This window comes from Podarcis vaucheri, assembly GCF_965113315.1.
Source record: "Podarcis vaucheri genome assembly, chromosome: 17".
NCBI lineage: Eukaryota > Metazoa > Chordata > Lepidosauria > Squamata > Lacertidae > Podarcis > Podarcis vaucheri.
Genome location: NC_138755.1, coordinates 31,615,375 through 31,633,333, shown reverse-complemented (window position 1 = coordinate 31,633,333; position 17,959 = coordinate 31,615,375). Strand labels below are relative to the sequence as shown.

The window sequence follows — 17,959 nt, the reverse complement described above, 5'->3', positions numbered from 1 at the left end:
GTGTGTGTGTGTGTGTGTGTTTTAAAACAGAAGTATCTTTTAACTCAAAAACTTGATCTCAACAAGGGTAGCACAATGTCTGTATGAGCAGTGTCAATTTTTTTCCAAAGCAAGGAGTTTCCTGGGACTCTTCATTGGAGGAGCAAGTATGTCAATTTTAAAATTGTATGTAAGAAGCTAAGGTAAAACATCAGACCTGACATTGTGCAGCTGATAAGATCTCAAGCAAATTTACCCGATAAACACATCTCCCTGGTTTCACAGACAAAATACATTTCACCCACTTGCTCTGATAAGAAAGATGAAATGCTAAAATTGAGAAAATTTGCTCATCTCAATGGCAAAAGCTCATGACAGCATCAAAAGGTGCCGGAAGACTTTACAGAAGACCTGTTTGTAGTTCCCACAGATGAGGAGTAATTTTTTTAAAATAGAAAAAAAGGTCTACAAAAAGGGAAAGAAGAAACTATAAAGATAGTTTTTAAACAGACCTTTCGATCAGGCATAAAGAAAACTAGACAAGTGTAGGCACCCTATTTTAAAATGCCTTTCGTGCTAATCTATTTCAAAGTGCCTGCGGAAATTCCAGAGGGAATTTCCTTTAATGGCGAACAAAACCAATCCTGCGCCAATGCTATTCCACTTAACAAGTCTGTGACTACCTTTACTTTGTGATGTATTTGAAGTTTATTATTTATGTCCTAGCTTCCCTTTGAAGGACTTTCATTTCTAGAGAACATCCCAATACTGCAATGAGTCCGCTTATCAAAGGAAGGCTAATTTGGATTTCAAATTTTCATCCCAGCACTTATTATAACTTCTTCCACTTTTATCCTACTTTGGCCAACCTAGTTTTCAAACTGAACCAGAAATTGTATTTGAAAGCCCTGATCCATGAGAGTAAAAGTAACGTGGAAAGGGAGGACGAACCTATGATGGAATTTGTACCCTCCACCGATGGTTTACAGAGGAGCCCTGCTCTTCTATGTGGGCTAACTGGTCTTGAAAGATCTGCATTGGCTCCCAGTACGTTTCTGAGCACAATTCAAAGTGTTAGTGCTGACCTTTAAAGCCCAAAACGGCCTCTGCACAGTATACCTGAAGGAGCATCTCCACCCCCATTCTTCTGCCCAGACACTGAGGTCCAGCGCTGAGGGCCTTCTGGTGGTTCCCTCACTGTGAGAAGCCACGTTACAGGGAACCAGGCAGAGGTTTTGTTGGAAGCTGCCCAGAGTGGCTGGGGAAACCCAGCCAGATGGGCGGGGTATGTATAAATAAATAAATAAATAAATAAATATTATCCATGACAAAGCTCCAAATTTCTTACTGGAACTGGAGAGAAAAGGTAAAGGTAAAGGGACCCCTGACCATTAGGTCCAGTCATGGCCGACTCTGGGGTTGTGGCGCTCATCTTGCTTTACTGGCCGAGGAAGCCGGCGTACAGCTTCCGGGTCATGTGGCCAGCATGACTAAGCTGCTTCTGGCGAACCAGAGCAGCACACGGAAACAGTGTTTACCTTCCCGCCGGAACGGTACCTATTTACCTACTTGCATTTTGACGTGCTTTCAAACTGCTAGGTTGGCAGGAGCAGGGACCGAGCAACGGGAGCTCACCCCGTCGCGGGGATTCGAACCGCCAAGCTTCTGATCGGCAAGCCCTAGGCTCTGTGGTTTAACCCACAGCGCCACCCGTGTCCCTAATGAACTGGAGAGTAAATCTGATTTAAATCAAGTAAATCAGACATACTTTGTTATAGAAGATATGGTACTGTGACTGAGAGCTCAGAACTAGAGCAGAGCTTGGTCGTGCAGTGCAGCAGAATTCCACCCTGGTGCTGAGCTGTAACCTCATTCTGATTGAGTACATCTAACCAGAGTTTGGTGGATGCGGGGGAAGAGGCAGCACTTTAGAAGGGGGAAAGGGGAGAGCTGGGATTATTGGTGTGCAGCTTGTTAGGGGTATAGCTCATAAGCCTAAAGTACTCTGGGTGGTTTTTTAAAATTATCTCATCTTTCGTAATGCTAAATCTGTAATGCACACATCACTTAACAGATTATACAAAGAAATACATCCTTTGAGGTAAAAATAGTATTTAGATTAATTAATTATTTCAGCAGTACAAAATGCTTAGCAGATTCAATCAGAGCTCACCACGCAGAGGGTCACACGATCCTATGCTAGGCCTACCCATCCTTTATTCTCTCTATAAAAACATCATTAAGGCTGAATCAAAAGTCTTGTCAAAAGTGAAACATGTCTTTAATATTCCCATAGACACTAATCATATCCATAGCCAGTGGGAATCCTTTCCCCTTTGAACTGTTCTTTGAGAACAGAAGTACCAAAAGTAACTGCAATAACTAATTTTCCTGGAAGGCACTCACTAAATTATCTGTTCTGTTTCTGTTAATCTCTCTTCTCTTCAGCTGTTGTACCTCTGCCTCCCTCCTTACTCAATGTGTCCTGGCCTCCAGACTTAGAATATTGAGAATATCAAGCAACCACTAGGAGTCCTGCATCAAAACAAACAGCACACTATTTCACTTTGCCAAACGTCAGAGTAAAAAAGACTCTGTTGCGATGTATTGAAATCTAGAATGCAGGAATCCATCCAGATAAGAAATAGCATTACTAAACACAAAAAAGAGCCCCCCCCCAGTAGTGGAAGGAGGCGTTGGCACTGACCTGATCTCCCAGTAGCAGTGTCACTGCTGCTTCCTGGGAGGGAGAATGGGAGAGGCAAAGTGGTGGGGAGGTTTGCAAACACACCAGTGTAGCCAACACAGCACCCTTGTCAGGATTCATCAATTACAGTGGTACCTCTGGTTGCGAACGGGATCCGTTCCAGAGGCCCGTTTGCAACATGAAAAGAGCGCAACCCACAGCGGCACGTCTGCGTACGCGCAGGTTGCGATTTGCCGCTTCTGCGCATGATGTCATTTTGTGCTTCTGCGCATGCGCTAGCGGCGAAACCCGGAAGTAACCCTTTCCGGTACTTCTGGGTCGCCGCAGGACGTAACCTGAAAGAATGTAACATGAAACGGATGTAAAATGAGGTATGGCTATACAGAGCTGTAGCAGACAGAACCATATAATGTCAGGGCCACAACCTAGCCTAGTGAGTTAATCTGGACTGTATGTGACCTGGGGTGCTGGAACCTCCAGGCACAGAAGAAACCACAGACGTGTACAGTGGAACCTCGGGTTATGTACCATCCTCCTTACACAGTGGCGTAGCGTGGGGGGTGCAGGGGGGGCCGGCCGCACCGGGCGCAACACCTGGGGGTTAGGGTCAGGGGGCGCAAATCCACGGGTTAGGGGGCGCAAATTACTTGCCTTGCCCCGGGTGCTGACAACCCATGCTACGCCACTGTCCTTACGAATGCTTTGGGTGATGAGCTCCGCTAACCCAGAAGTAGATGCCCCTAGCTGCGAACTTTGCCCCGGGATATGAGCGGAAGTCGCGGGCCGGCAGCACAGCAGGAGTGGGAGGCCCCATTAGCAAAAGCGTGCCTCACGTTAAGAATAGTTTCAGCTTAAGAACGGACCTCCGGAACGAATTAAGCTCGTAACCGGAGGTACCACTGTACAATATTGCCTCTGAATGGTGGGGAGGCAGCCTCTGCATTAACTAACCAGGTCAAGTAAAATAAGCTTCTGCCTTTGCCTGGTCAGCTGAGCAGTATTTTCTGCATGTTGGATTTCAGGTGGTGGAGGAAGAAATATTTTCTTTTTTGTTGTATGAGGAAGAGCAGGAAAAGGGGCCCATCTGCTGGGGATAATGCCAGACTGACTGCCCTGGGTTTAGTTGTCCAGTACTTTCACATATTCATTGCAATTTTCAGGCTGAGGCTAATGTAGATCACAGTGAGCTTATGCAGTCAACATATGCACCTCCTTCAGTTATGAAAAGGCTTATCTGCTTGAGAAATGGACAGTTTACAAAAATCTATGAAGTAAAAAACGTTATAAAGGGGGGGGAACCACACTGAGAAGGATTTGGGTTGAAAACAACACCCCTGTTTTACAAATTGTGTGTTCACATTTCCTCATGCAACTAGAAGACTGGCTGTGCAGATGTTTTCCGTAACATCAAGTCCCTGTGTGTATTCAAGATACCATCTTGCTTATTTTGGCTGCTTGTATCCTTTTCTGGAAGACATCTGGGACACAAGGCATATGTTGTATTTAAGAGTGAGGTGTCAGAACGCCAGGATGGTGGAGGCAGTTTTGGACAATAAGCTACAAAGCAGAGTGAATGACAGAGTGGCTTTCCATTAAGGTTAAAAGCCAGCAAGTTCATCTGTCTCTCCTCTGTGTCAAGCTGTGCAGAGACATGGGCATTTACAGACACAAATCTGTCACTCCTCTAGATGTGTTTGGGCCCAAAATACCAAATGTGTATAATCTCCTTTGTATATGGGCCACTTTTTGCCACTTCACAGCCACTATGCTGTCTTATTGGCATTATTTGCTGTCAATCTTTTAGCCTTGACGTAACGTGCATTGGTGGGTGGCGCTATGGTCTAAACCACTGAGCCTTGGGCTTGCCGATCGGAAGGTTGGTGGTTCGAATCCCCACGACGGGGTGAGCTTCCGTTGCTCGGCCCCAGCTCTTGCCAACCTAGCAGTTCAAAAGCACGTCAAAGTGCAAGTAGATAAATAGGTACCGCTTTGGCGGGAAGGTAAATGGCGTTTCCGTGCGCTGCTCTGGTTTCACCAGAAGCGGCTTAGTCATGCTGGCCACATGACCCGAAAAACTGTCTGCGGACAAACGTCAGCTCCCTCGGCCAGTAAAGCGAGATGAGCGCCGCAACCCAGAGTCGTTCACGACTGGACTTAACTGTCAGGGGTCCTTTACCTTTAACATGCTTTGGAAGCAACAGAAACACCAGGCTGAACAGCTTTTACTACAGCTGCACTTTACCAATGACGCTGAAGCGCTGCAAACAAGCCTCTTCCTGTCATAGAGGTCTGCAGAATTAGATGCCAGCTGTCTAAAGCCAACTTAATGAATGGTGCCGCAGTAGCTTTCAATTTCTACACACTAAAATGCTTTCTTAAGCTTGCTGCATTCCCTAGTCTTCATCTGTTCTTCAGATTTATGTCAGCTGTACTTTGTCTTTTGGGGTTTATAAGGCCCCTTTACCAAGAAAGTTATTTTCTTAGCTTATTGTCTAACTAAACAGGCTTATTTTTACTCACATTTCCAGGGTGCTCCAAATGTCTGTAATTACCATTATACCAGCCTAATGTTCTCTTACCCTTTAAATTGGCCCTCAAAGACATTCTGGATCTATAATTTCAGCGACTGACCTTTTCAGAAATAGTTGTATGTGTATATGTCTGCAGCTGCAAGGATGAGATTGAGAACATTTGCTTTCAGCTAACTACAGTATCTTTTTATGACTGAAACAGGAAACAAGTTAGTTGTAACAATTGTTTATCCAAACAAGCCAGGATCACAAACCATATGGTGAAGTTGGCTTGTTCACACAAACCATTGCTAATACTAACTACAGTCCTGGTTTAAACATGATGTTTGCCAGCATCCCAGATCATCAGCAATCTCCTCCAACAGCACATAGCACAATCTGGTGAGTTTAACTTTCTCCAGCTTCTTTCTCAACTACTCCTCTTGTGGGACACAGGTGGCACTGTGGTCTAAACCACTGAGCCTAGGGCTTGCTGATCGGAAGGTCGGTGGTTCGAATCCCCATGAGGGGGTGAGCTCCCGTTGCTCGGTCCCAGCTCCTGCCAACCTAGCAGTTCAAAAGCACACCAGAGTGCAAGTAGATAAATAGGTACCGCTCCAGCGGGAAGGTAAATGGCGTTTCCGTGCACTGCTCTGGTTTTGCCAGAAGCGGCTTAGTCATGCTGGCAACATGACCTGGAAAAACTGTCAAGTGGACAAACGCCAGCTCCCTCGGCCAGTAAAGCAAGATGAGCGCCGCAACCCCAGAGTCGTTCGCGACTGAACTTAACTTTCAGGGGTCCTTTACCTTTACCTTACTCCTCTTGTGATACAAATGAAAGCAAGGAACTTAACCTTATTTTTTACCTGTTCTAGAGAACTAGTGGGATACTTATTACTGTTATCAATATAGTTGCCAAGTCTCTGTGTTTTCTTTAATTTTAATTTTGTTACGTTTATGGTTAAGACTACCGCAGAGCAAATAGACTGCAGATGGTTCCTTCTGCAGTTAAGCTGCCACTGCCAACAGTTAACTGATTTGAGAAACACAGTTGCTGCAGTTATATTAAAGGGTTGTCAAGTTTTTCTTCAACGCTATATATCTTCTGAGTCCCTGAGTTATTTAGCACTCTTTCGGGATCCCCTTTGACTTTCAGAGTCGTGAGCACGAACAGCCATACATGTTCTTTTGCCATTGAACTGGACATTGCTTTGTGGTAGGTATATTTAATACACCATGCTACATGAACTCTGCTCTAGTATCTTTGCTCTATTGTTGCAAATTTCCCCCCTCTCAAATGTAATATGGACTTCAGTTTTTCTGATCCTGCCAGCTGGTCAAGTCGCTCTTTCTGAAATGATTTTCAGCATTTACCAAATGTCTCAGTTGTACTTCTGTATTTCTAAAATTTGGTATCATTTCATCCAATGGTCAGAGATTTTGTTTATATATTTACAATGTGGGGGTGAATACTTCACTGGCCCCTATTGATTTCTAATATTGTGAAATTTGGTGGCATTACTATAGGCAGTATCAGTCTATTTAACTTCACAATGCAGTTTTTCTCAAGCTTTTCTCCTACACTTCCAGAATATACAGCCTCTACATTCTGCTGTGAGATTACAGTGCATATATAGGAGCTGAATGTAGTTAATATTTAATTACTCTTTGTCTGCATAATGCTACAGCTAAGTAACTCAAGTAATTCTTCCATTTTACTCCTCACAACCCAACTCACCCATAAATATTTTCCTCCCCCAAACTGGCACTCATCCCCTTGAAACCTATGAAAACTGTGCCGGCTTTTTAGTATATTTTTGCCTTCTTGGATTTTGAATACAACCACTGCTTGTAACTGAAAATCAGTACTATTCTTCACTGACTCCAATATCAACAGAACATGTAATTGCTATGAGGTGGCAGTATACCTCATAACAATTATATTTTCTATTTCTTTTTCACGTTAAATTCCATATTCACTTACAATATACAGCAAAGCCTATTTAGAACATGTAGAAGGTAAACTATGTCTAATTTAGTTTTGCTAAACAAAACAATCCCCCCCCCCGGCAATAACTGCTTTCATCAAGCTAAATTATGTTTTACCTCAAAGAAAAAAAGGTCTCAGGGCTGATTTAAGTTGACAAGACAAGACACAGTATTAGCACTTCGTAGAAAGAAAGAAAGAAAGAAAGAGGGATGTGGGTGGCACTGTGGGTTAAACCACAGAGCCTAGGACTTGCCTATCAGAAGGTCGGCGGTTCGAATCCCTTTGATGGGGTGAGCTCCCATTGCTTGGTCCCTGCTCCTGCCAACCTAGCAGTTCCAAAGTACATCAAAGTGAAAGTAGATAAATAGGTACAGCTCCGGCAGGAAGGTAAACGGCGTTTCTGTGCGCTGCTCTGGTTCGCCAGAAGCGGCTTAGTCATGCTGGCCACATGACCCGGAAGCTGTACGCCGGCTCCCTCAGCCAATAAAGCGAGATGAGCACCGCAACCCCAAAGTTGGCCACAACTGGACTTAATGGTCAGGGGTCCCTTTACCTTTACAAAAAAGAAGTATTTCCTTGTGCAAAAAAGAACAATCCAAATGATAAGAAGACTGGAGCAACTATAAGGAAATACAGAAAACTCAACTTACATGGGCATTACATTCCAGGGATAGCGCATACAGCCCAAATTGTGTATAGTCAAAACACACTGGGTGCAATGGCAGATGAAACTGCGAACTCAAACCGCTTCTCTCACCTCCCCCCTCACTCGCTGCCAGTGCAGCGGCGGAGCTTTGGTGGCGCGGCGAGTTTCCCTTTGCTTGGCTGGTCCCCTCGAGACCCTGCTTATCCACGCGGCTATTTAAGGGGGGCGCCTAACCCTGGCATGCACCCCTGACGTCCATATTGCCTGGTAACAGTTCTGTGCTGCCATTTCCCTCCGCAGACAAACCGGAAGCTCCTGAAATTGCCAAAGATTCCCCCTGCCCCAATATATATAAATATATTTGCCAAGCACCTAAAGCTGAATGCGCCCAAGTTAAATGCACATAAATTGCAAGTTACCTATATGACAAATGCATGGGGCGTTTTAGTTAAGGGTGGGCGGGGTTTCTCTTTAGTTAAGAGGAAGAGAAGACATTATAGAAGTGTATGGTATGGGGACAGTCTTTTTAGAACCTGGCATCATCTAATGAAGCTGGAGGGCTGAGGAATCATTAGAACACAAACAGATCCCTGCTGGGTGAGGCTAAATGCCCACCTAGATCATTTTGCGAAAGCCCACCAGCAGAACCTGACTGCAACAGGTTCCACACCTGCAAGTCCCAGCAACTGGGATTCAGAGAGATGCCGCCTCTAACACCGGATGCACTGCATACCCATAATGGCTAGTAGCCAATGACAGCCTTATCCTTTATAACAGACAAAAGGAACGACTTATTCCTTGGCACAAAGTTAAAACATGGAATTCACTATGAGATGTGATGATGGCCACCAACCTGGATAGCTTTAAAGGAGTTTGGACAAATTCATGGAGAGGACAATGGCTTCTAGTCCTAACGCCTCTACGCTACTTCCACTAACGGAAAAGCAGCATGCTTCTGTATACCAGCTGTGGCGGGAACAGCTGTGGAAGAGGGAAGTTGTTTTCTGGGTTTCCCAAATGCCACCGCAGTGAGAATGGACGCTGGACTAGATGGGACTTTTGGTCTGATCTAGCGCAAAGTTCTGCATAACTTTCCCAAAACATTTCCAGCTCTCAATCATCTTCATCATATTTTTCCCCCTTCTGTTTTATCTGATACTTTATAGTAGCTGTATCTGAAAGCTGAACCAAGGAAGGAGATGACTACTTTGTTGTTTAATGTTCTTGTTTCATAGCAAATCTTGAGACTCCATGAAGTTTCTGCATTTCTCTGTACAGTGGTACCTTGGGTTACATACACTTCAGGTTACATACGCTTCAGGTTACAGACTCCGCTAACCCAGAAATAGTGCTTCAGGTTAAGAACTTTGCTTCAGGATAAGAACAGAAATCGTGCTCTGGCGGCGCAGCGGCAGTAGGAGGCCCCATTAGCTAAAGTGGTGCTTCAGGTTAAGAACAGTTTCAGGTTAAGAATGGACCTCCAGAACGAATTAAGCACTTAACCCAAGGTACCACTGTACTGGAGAAACCGTAAGCTCTAATGCACCCGTTTGGTGCTGATAGGTTCTGAGTGTTCTCTCACAGTGTTCTGCCAAGAATAAAAATGACAACTACAACAGAACAAGACTACACTGAAAAGTGCTAGACAGACAATAAAATGTGCCGTTCCTTTCAGACATGGAAGTGCTTCCGTGCATCATGTCATGTCTCAAGATCATAATGTGGCGGGGGGGGGGGGCTTTCCTAAGACATGCAATAATGAGGAAGGCCCACAAAGTAGCATTTGGAATTATGACAGCTATATGCAGATGAAAAAAGAGGTGGATGATTACACTACAAAGAAAGGCTTGCCTTTTGTTAAGAAGAATCTCTTCCTTTGGAGAGAGGAGTGGGACACCTTCTGTCAAATGCTTTAAAAGAAGAAATGCTGGTAATCAAAACCAAAGCATGATATCCCCAAGACATTTTATTCAGAGAAGTGCAAGGCAGCCAGACCCATCTTTCATTTTCATTCTCATCCTGCTCTTACTTTCATTGCAGAATTTATTGGATGAAGTAGATGGGATGTCACTACAACTTCCCATCACAGATTTCCCCCCTTTTCCTGCTGCTGTGGCTGCCAGCAGTGAGTCAGCAGCAGAGACTAAGGGCCAGATCCTGTGCCATTCAGCTAACTTAGATTTACAACAGCCAGGCACCTATTGTTTACAAAATGTCACGCTCCTGACCTGCATTGACAGCGCCGTCTCAGAAAAATTATGCATGTTTTAAGTTAGGATGATATTCATGGATGCAAAACATCTATTACATTTGCCAGACAGGTGTGTGTTGCGGGGAGGGACCTACGTATAAAATCCCAAGGATAATAATAATATCCTGCCATTTATAGTTAAGCAGGCATGTTAAAAATCAGAGGTGGTGGAGGGAAGAGAAACAGAGAAGGAAACCAAATGGGGAATTCAAATGCCTACATCTTACTGTTATAGGCATTCAGGCCATTCTTTTTCTTTTGCAGGTTGTAGGGATGATCGCAGAGTGGGCAGTGGGGTCCGGAGGGAGCACACTTCCCCACCAGCAGGCAGCCACACCCTGGGGTGTGTAGCATACTCCCCCTCACAGACAAAGCCACGGCTGTCTGGAGCATCGTTCCCTCTGTCTGACCTTTTGCGGTTTCAGTAGTCTGCGGTGTCTGTAACCTTTGTCCCTGAGACCTTTTGTTTCCTTCGTCATACACTGTGCAAGGGGAAAATGACGCGGTGGAAACAGGTGCCAAAATAACTTTGTACCGCCCCACGATCTCGGGACCGAAGATGTGTAAAGGTCACAGCCCAAAATGTATCTGCCTGGCTTGCATATTTGTCTCAATAAAAGGAGGCTCCACAGGGCTGGCTGGCAGCTTGCATGCAGCCCACCTGTTGCCCAGAGGAGGGCAACCAAAATGGTCAAAGGCCTGGAAACGATGCCTTATGAGGAATGGCTAAGGGAGCTGGGCATGTTTAGCCTGGAGAAGAGGAGGTTAAGGGGTGATATGATAGCCATGTTCAAATATATAAAAGGATGTCACATAGAGGAGGGAGAAAGGTTGTTTTCTGCTGCTCCAGAGAAGCGGACACGGAGCAATGGATCCAAACTACAAGAAAGAAGATTCCACCTAAACATTAGGAAGAACCTCCTGACAGTAAGAGCTGTTCGACAGTGGAATTTGCTGCCAAGGAGTGTGGTGGAGTCTCCTACTTTGGAGGTCTTTAAGCAGAGGCTTGACAACCATATGTCAGGAGTGCTCTGATGGTGTTTCCTGCTTGGCAGGGGGTTGGACTCGATGGCCCTTGTGGTCTCTTCCAACTCTATGATTCTATTCTATGATTCTGTTCTATGATGATCAACACCTGTCTTGTGCCTTCACTTCAGCAGGTTTTTGTAAAATCCACACATAACCTCATTTCAAGTCAGCCTGAATATCTACTTCACACACACACCTATTTTGGGCCCCAGTGATAGGCACTACACCATATCTGTCACTCTGCAGTGTCAAAACATTTCTTTCTCTCCTCCTACATATATGCCCTCATTATTTTCTCTCTTACACAAGTTCCTCAGCTGCCTTCTAGCTGAAGAAGCCCCCCCCCAAGAAATACAGTTAAAATTTGCAATGACATTCTACCCTTAATACTGTGGCAATGAATCATGCAGATAAAGGCTTCCTTAGAATTTCACTGGCAGTGCCTATGTTAAAATAGTTAAGCCTTGCGTCATAACTACAAGGCGTTGTCCAAACGTTACATCAAATTTTTGTTGAAGTGAGGAAATAAGCTCTGCTCCTAGTATCCCATTTTACATTTACCAACTGATGCTCAACACCTGCAAGTGTGAAACTAAATATTTGACTATTGATATTTGGCTCCATGATTAGGACATATGCATATTTCATATTTTCTCAGGAATAGTATTTTAGTATCTAGAATTCAGGTGGGGAGAAACAAGTATGGCTTGGGGAATGGAATGGCACTGATCAGGATCCTAAAAGGCCCATGAGTTTTCCTGAGTGCCAACATTTATATGTATAGTTATGTACAACAAATACGTACAATTTTTTTTAAAAAACCCTCTGAAAAATGAATTACCACATTTTTCGCTCTATAAGACGCACCAGACCACAAGACGCACCTAGTTTTTGGAGGAGGAAAACAAGAAAAAAATAAATCTGAATCTCAGAAGCCAGAACAACAAGAGGGATCGCTGCGCAGTGAAAGCAGCAATCCCTCTTGCTGTTCTGGCTTCTGGAATAGCTGCGCAGCCTGCATTCACTCCATAAGACGAACACACATTTCCCCTTACTTTTTAGGAGGGAAAAAGTGAGTCTTATAGAGCAAAAAATATGGTATTTCATGATCTTCCCAAGACTGCCCATCAGATGTAGTAGCTTGGTAGTTAAGTGTGTAAACTACTCTGAATTAAATGTTGCACTTTCCAAGTCCAGCAGTGGCATTTGTGGCTTCAACATGTTTCATTAGTACCCTCCATCCAGTTTTGTGTGAATGTTATAGACATGTGAAAGAGGGTCAAAGAGTTTCGTGAAGTTAAGATACTCAGCATTCCATATGAAGTATGCAATTCCACACCAATAACACAAAAAGAGAAGGTTACAACACAAACTTTTACAGGTTTCTGCCCACAGCAATTCCTGTTGCAGACACAGAATGTTAGTTTTACAGAGTCTGACAAGTGCCATTGTTCGGAAAGGTTTTGTAGAGATTTGCCAAAGAAAGATATAGCAATTTCCTTCCTTTCCTTATCACCACACAACATTGCAAACCACTTCATTGCATTGTTCAGTGTCTCCCGATTCAAGGTTGTTTTAAAAAATAAATAAATAATAAAATAAGAAGATTGACTCATGATAAGCAGAAAGAAGGGGAAGATTTTCTAAGGTGGTAGTGTAAGGGAAGCTGGTTTGGACAACTGAGAGGCAAATTATTAATTATTTAATAAATAAATAAGATAAATAGCAGTATTTTTGCTGAGTCAATTTTTATCTCATATTTCATTGCTCTGAAGAGGTATCTGAAGAAGTGTGCATGCACACGAAAGCTCATACCAAGAACTAACTTAGTTGGTCTTTAAGGTGCTACTGGAAGGAATTTTTTTATTTTCATTGCTCTTGTGATTTATGTAAGTAAGAATTATTCTAACAATGCAATCTTAAAAACAATACAACAAGAGATTAACAGATGTTGAGGTACTCACACACATTTAAATCTGCCATTACATGCTGGTAAAGTAGTGTGATAACTTTTAGCTGTATACGTATCTCTCTAAAGAATACTGATCTATTTAGTAAAAGGATACTATATTTTCTGTAATGCCTTAGTTGAAATGCACAAACTATCTACAAAGGGTAGCAGTTTGGATTCAGTTTGGATCCAGTTTAAAAGTGCAGCCCTAAACATGCCTACTCAAAAGTCCTATTGAATTCAATGGGGCTTATTCCCAGATAAGTGGATTTAGGATGACCACCAGTTCCAATTGAAATCAAGGGATACCTATTCAACTAATGTAGCCTGGATCACCCCAATGTTTTCAGAAAGTGGTGAGTTCTGGAATCATGTAGGTGTCGCTTTCTAAACTGTTATATATTACTTACTTTGGAGTTTAAATCTGTTACTATCCTTGCTATATATTGGTAGTTGCTCCTGCTCTATTATTGCTTATAAGTAGGGATGAAAAGATTTGTTAATGTTGGTTCTTTCCAGATCTCATTTTTCCAATCTTAATTTGTTCTTCAGTTTTCTACAGCAATTTGCAATTTGTATTTTAAAATTCCATGAAAATTCCCCAGCATTTTAGTGTGGATTTCTCCTAATAAACACATTTCCACATGCAGTTTTGACTAACGTAAACATTTTTGCAAAAAATCCTAAAATAATGCATTTTTAATGTTATTTTTACTAAGATATTACTTTTGTCTGACGTTTGTCCGCTCTGCATGTGGCCAGCATGACTAAGCCGCTTCTGGTGCAACGGAACACCGACACCAGAGCATCACACGGAAACACCATTTACTTTCCTGCCGGAGAAGTACCTATTAATCTATTTGCACTTTTTGGTGTGCTTTCAAACTGCTAGGTTGGCAGGAGCTGGGGCCAAGCAACGGGAGCTCACTCCGTTGCAGGGATTCAAACCGCTGACCTTTTGATCGGCATGCCTTAGGCTCAGTGGTTTAGATCACAGCACCACCCACATCCCCTTTCACAAGATATGGGTAAGTGCAAATTTCAAAGGATGGTTGTGATTTGGTTCCATCTTGTTTTGGAAAGTGAGAATTTGATAAATTCAGGTTTAAACTGGAACTGAATTTGATTTCTCCTCTATTCCTAATTGTAACTGATAAATGCTTTCAGAGAAACAAGGATGCAGAGATTACAAATGGAAATCTATGACCTGCAATTCACAGGCAGCTGCTTAGTCGCAAGAGTAATGTATCTTGGTTATAGGATGCCTCTTTGAGAGGTTAGAAAACAAAACAGCATTTGGGTTTGTGGTTTTTAACAATACATTTCAGCTAGTCTCATAACTTTGGGGGAAATCCTGCTGCTGCTGAAATAAATGCTCAGCTACAATATGATTTTGTAGGAAATAGCTCTGCAGTCTCAGGTTTAAAACTAACCTGGTCTTGTGATCTTTGTCTCCAGCAGCTTAGTGTTAATGGACTAGAACACTAAAACTCTAGCTAGTGATAGGTTGTAAAATATCCTTAAATGCTTCAGTTTAGACCCATCTCTTAGAAGGGATTTTATTACAAAACAGATATTTCCCAAGGAGAGCAATCTTAATTATCGGGCAGGTAATCCCTCCCCTACCTGGCCTGGTCTCCTTGGCAACGCTTCCCCCAGGTGGGATTGGACAACTGACTGAGGTAGGCGGAGACCTCCAGGTATCCCACCTGAGGGAAGGCAAAGCCAAGCCTATGCTGTTGGAGCCGCTCCAGATCTAGGGGCTGCACGCGTCCACGCAAAGGGCGCCCCCCATTTCAAGTGGGGAGCGGTCATTATCAGATGAGAGCACAGTTGGTCAATATTCATTAGTATGTTGTGAAAAGAGGTGAATAAATCAAGGGACACATTTATAGACAGAAAGACAGTTTTGATGACACTATTGAGAACTGTAGGCACTTTGCTCCATCATGGCTGAAGTTGAATGTAGGGGGTGGGGAGGAATTTGTTTAGTGGACTTTTGAAGTGGACCAACCTGATCTGATGTTTCCCCTCAAACATGCATTTGAATTGGAACAAAATTCCCTATTGGATTATGCGTAAGAGAGAGAGAAGGTGTTGAAGGTCCTCACACCCAAAAAGTCATTTGAATACAGCAAAGCCTCAAACCAAATAAATATCCACAACCCTATTTAGATGCATGCATAAGGATGGTTGAAAGATGCCAAATAACAGCAATGGGGAAAAGTGGAAATTAGAATTTGGGAAGTATTTAATGGTGAGTATATTTGGCCATTCTGGAAATATTTCTGCAGAGAAGTTATTTGCATTTCTTTAAATTGCATAAACATTACCATTTATTGACTTTATGGTTTAATTGGCAAAGAAAGTGGAATAATGAGATGATTTTAAAGGCTCGATTCTAAATTTATACTTGGTAGTAAGTCTCACAGGGTAGGACCGATAAATATGCAGCCATAAGAGATTAATGCTTTTGATATGCTTTTCCTTCTCTTTGCTCCCAGTTGATATGAGGCAGTAGCCAACAGCATTCTACTTTATAGCAGTATGTCATTTTGGCCTTGTAAAAGCTCCCCTCTGCCCCAGATTCAATCAGAAAACAAATCCACAATTGAAAGACGTTTTTTATTCATGTCCAATGGCAATTGATAAAGATTCTCTACTACTACAAAGTGATTTTGTGCTAATATCAGATAACTTAAGCATGATACAGAATATCGCACAATATCCTTCTAATGTGCAAGTTGCCACATGCCTTTTAGAAGTCTCATAAATCGTACACAAATTATAGTACAGATGAAAGCAAGAAAAAGCTTTTATTTACCCCTGATATTTCAGGCTGCAATTGCAAAGCTGCTAACTTTACAATGTTTATATGGTTGTTCCTGCCATTTAAACAATTTATTTTAAGATCTACTTGTGATCGTCCAAAATCTGTTGGTAGGCAATATTCCTAACCAAACGTTGCTTAGTAGTTTTCAACTGTTTGGATTTGATGTACCCAGCAATCTCGTGCTAATTCTAGGGAACATATGAACACTGAAAATAGTAGGAAGCACTTGGATGTTCCAAAGGGCTTGTTAATGGCTTTTCATCCTGATGTACAAACTATGGCTACATTAGATGGGCATTAACTTGTGAATACACACTGCTAGTAATAACCCCCAAGAGAGTACAAATCATTATATTTTTAAAGCTATTTGATGATGTATTCCTTCCTGTGTGATTCCATTTCACCCCAGTACCCCATTAATACATTCAGAATGTTAAATGTGGGTGGGGGTTGCAGCAAAGTTGAAAGCAACAGACATACTCCTGCTAAAGTGTTTTTTCCCCTTAAGCTTTCTGATTTCATTCAAGCATGTGCATAACTCCCCCACTCAAATCAGTGAAATTAAAAGTGCTTAATTTTGATTGGATTGTATCCTACCTTTGCAACATCAAGTAAAGATAAGGGAGAGCGGATTGGCTGTGATCTGCTACAGGAAACATGCTATACAGTACTATTCTACACTGAATAGTGCATTGAAACACACCTAGATTATGGAAATTATATACAGGGTATGTTTGCACCACTGAGACAAGAGTTATTGTCAGAGCAACTGCAAAAAAAATGACCAGGAAGACATCTGCAAATTCTGTAAAACATTTTGCTAACAAGGGCTAACAGGTACATTATCATAGTACCTGAGGGCATAGAATCAGCCAGTCATGTACCGCTGTAAGTTTCTAGCTCCAATGTTTAGATGCAAAAACAATGCCTAGGCATGGGTGGTTACATATATATTAAGACAAGCTTGACTTGTCAATCTCCTGATATCATTGCTTGAGTGATAAGAACCCGTCTTATGCCTGCAACTAAGTTGTTTTAAACTGTTTTCTAATATTGTGCTTTAATTGTTGCAACTGGGACCTTAGAGTGGAGGGGTGGGCAAATAATAATAATTAGTAATAATAACAATAACATTTTGCTGGCACAACAGTTTATATACTCCACCCTAAACATTTTTTTTTTCAGATCAGCAATCTTTGGTTATGCTTAAAGGGAGATAAAACCCTGCTCAGCTGAAGCAGTACAGTGCAGGAGGCCTGAAAATAAACACCAACTGGAGAGACAGTAGAAAATACATCAGCTGCATATAATTGGATTGTATATTTATGATGGTAATTCCTTTCCGTTTACTCCAAGGTCATCCAAAGGTTGAACAACTGAATGACTTATACTCAAGATGTTTCTTATTGGTTAACATTTCCAAAACTCAAGAGACAGCAATTAAGGATAGGTAGGATGCAATTGCTGAGATTTACCACAACCTAGAAACCCAACCCTACTATTCTTGGTTCTGAAGGTGCAGGTAGGCCAAATGCACCAACACAATCTGTTTTTCATTTACAGTTTATGTTATCATTAATATATCTTTTTGAATGTGTGACAACTTCAATAAGATATTTTGCTACATCACGAAGTCAATGCACTGGAAGCAGATGAGGCCTTTAGAAAAATGAGTCGGTGGGAGGCAGGCACTGAATAGGCAGGCTGTGCTATTTAGGTGCTCAGACTTCTATTCAAGTAACAGTCACCTTCTTTGTGAGATTGTACAGATAGTTGTCCCAGATGATGTACAATCTGACCTTGCACTAGCCACCTGAACTTGCTGTGCACTGTTCTGATCCCTGTTCAATCTTCTCCAAGCCCTGTGTAGGCCCATACTCTGGCTGCAACAAGGAAAATTGGGGAAGCGGCCATTTCTGGCAAAAATTTTATAATAATAATTTTATAATTTTATAATAATCTATTTCAGGGATGCAGACCAATGAATCGTCCAGCTGTTGCCATCCCTATCTCTGCAATAGATGAATAGATGCTGACTACGGTGGATGGGAACTGGAGTCCAA

At 42.5% G+C, this 17,959-nt stretch overlaps 2 protein-coding genes across 18 annotated transcripts in view; one reads left to right on the top strand and one right to left on the bottom strand.

Moving 5' to 3' along the window:
* The window catches only part of LOC309522059 (uncharacterized protein), a 128,852-nt gene extending 111,470 nt beyond the window's left edge, over nucleotides 1-17,382 (top strand). Inside the window, exon 2 of the transcript XR_014214820.1 lies at nucleotides 17,253-17,382. The gene's annotated coding sequence lies outside the window, so the exon portion shown is untranslated. The remainder of the gene's footprint in view (nucleotides 1-17,252) is intronic.
* The window catches only part of NRG1 (neuregulin 1), a 499,123-nt gene that overhangs the window by 57,482 nt on the left and 423,682 nt on the right, over nucleotides 1-17,959 (bottom strand). The window lies entirely within an intron of this gene.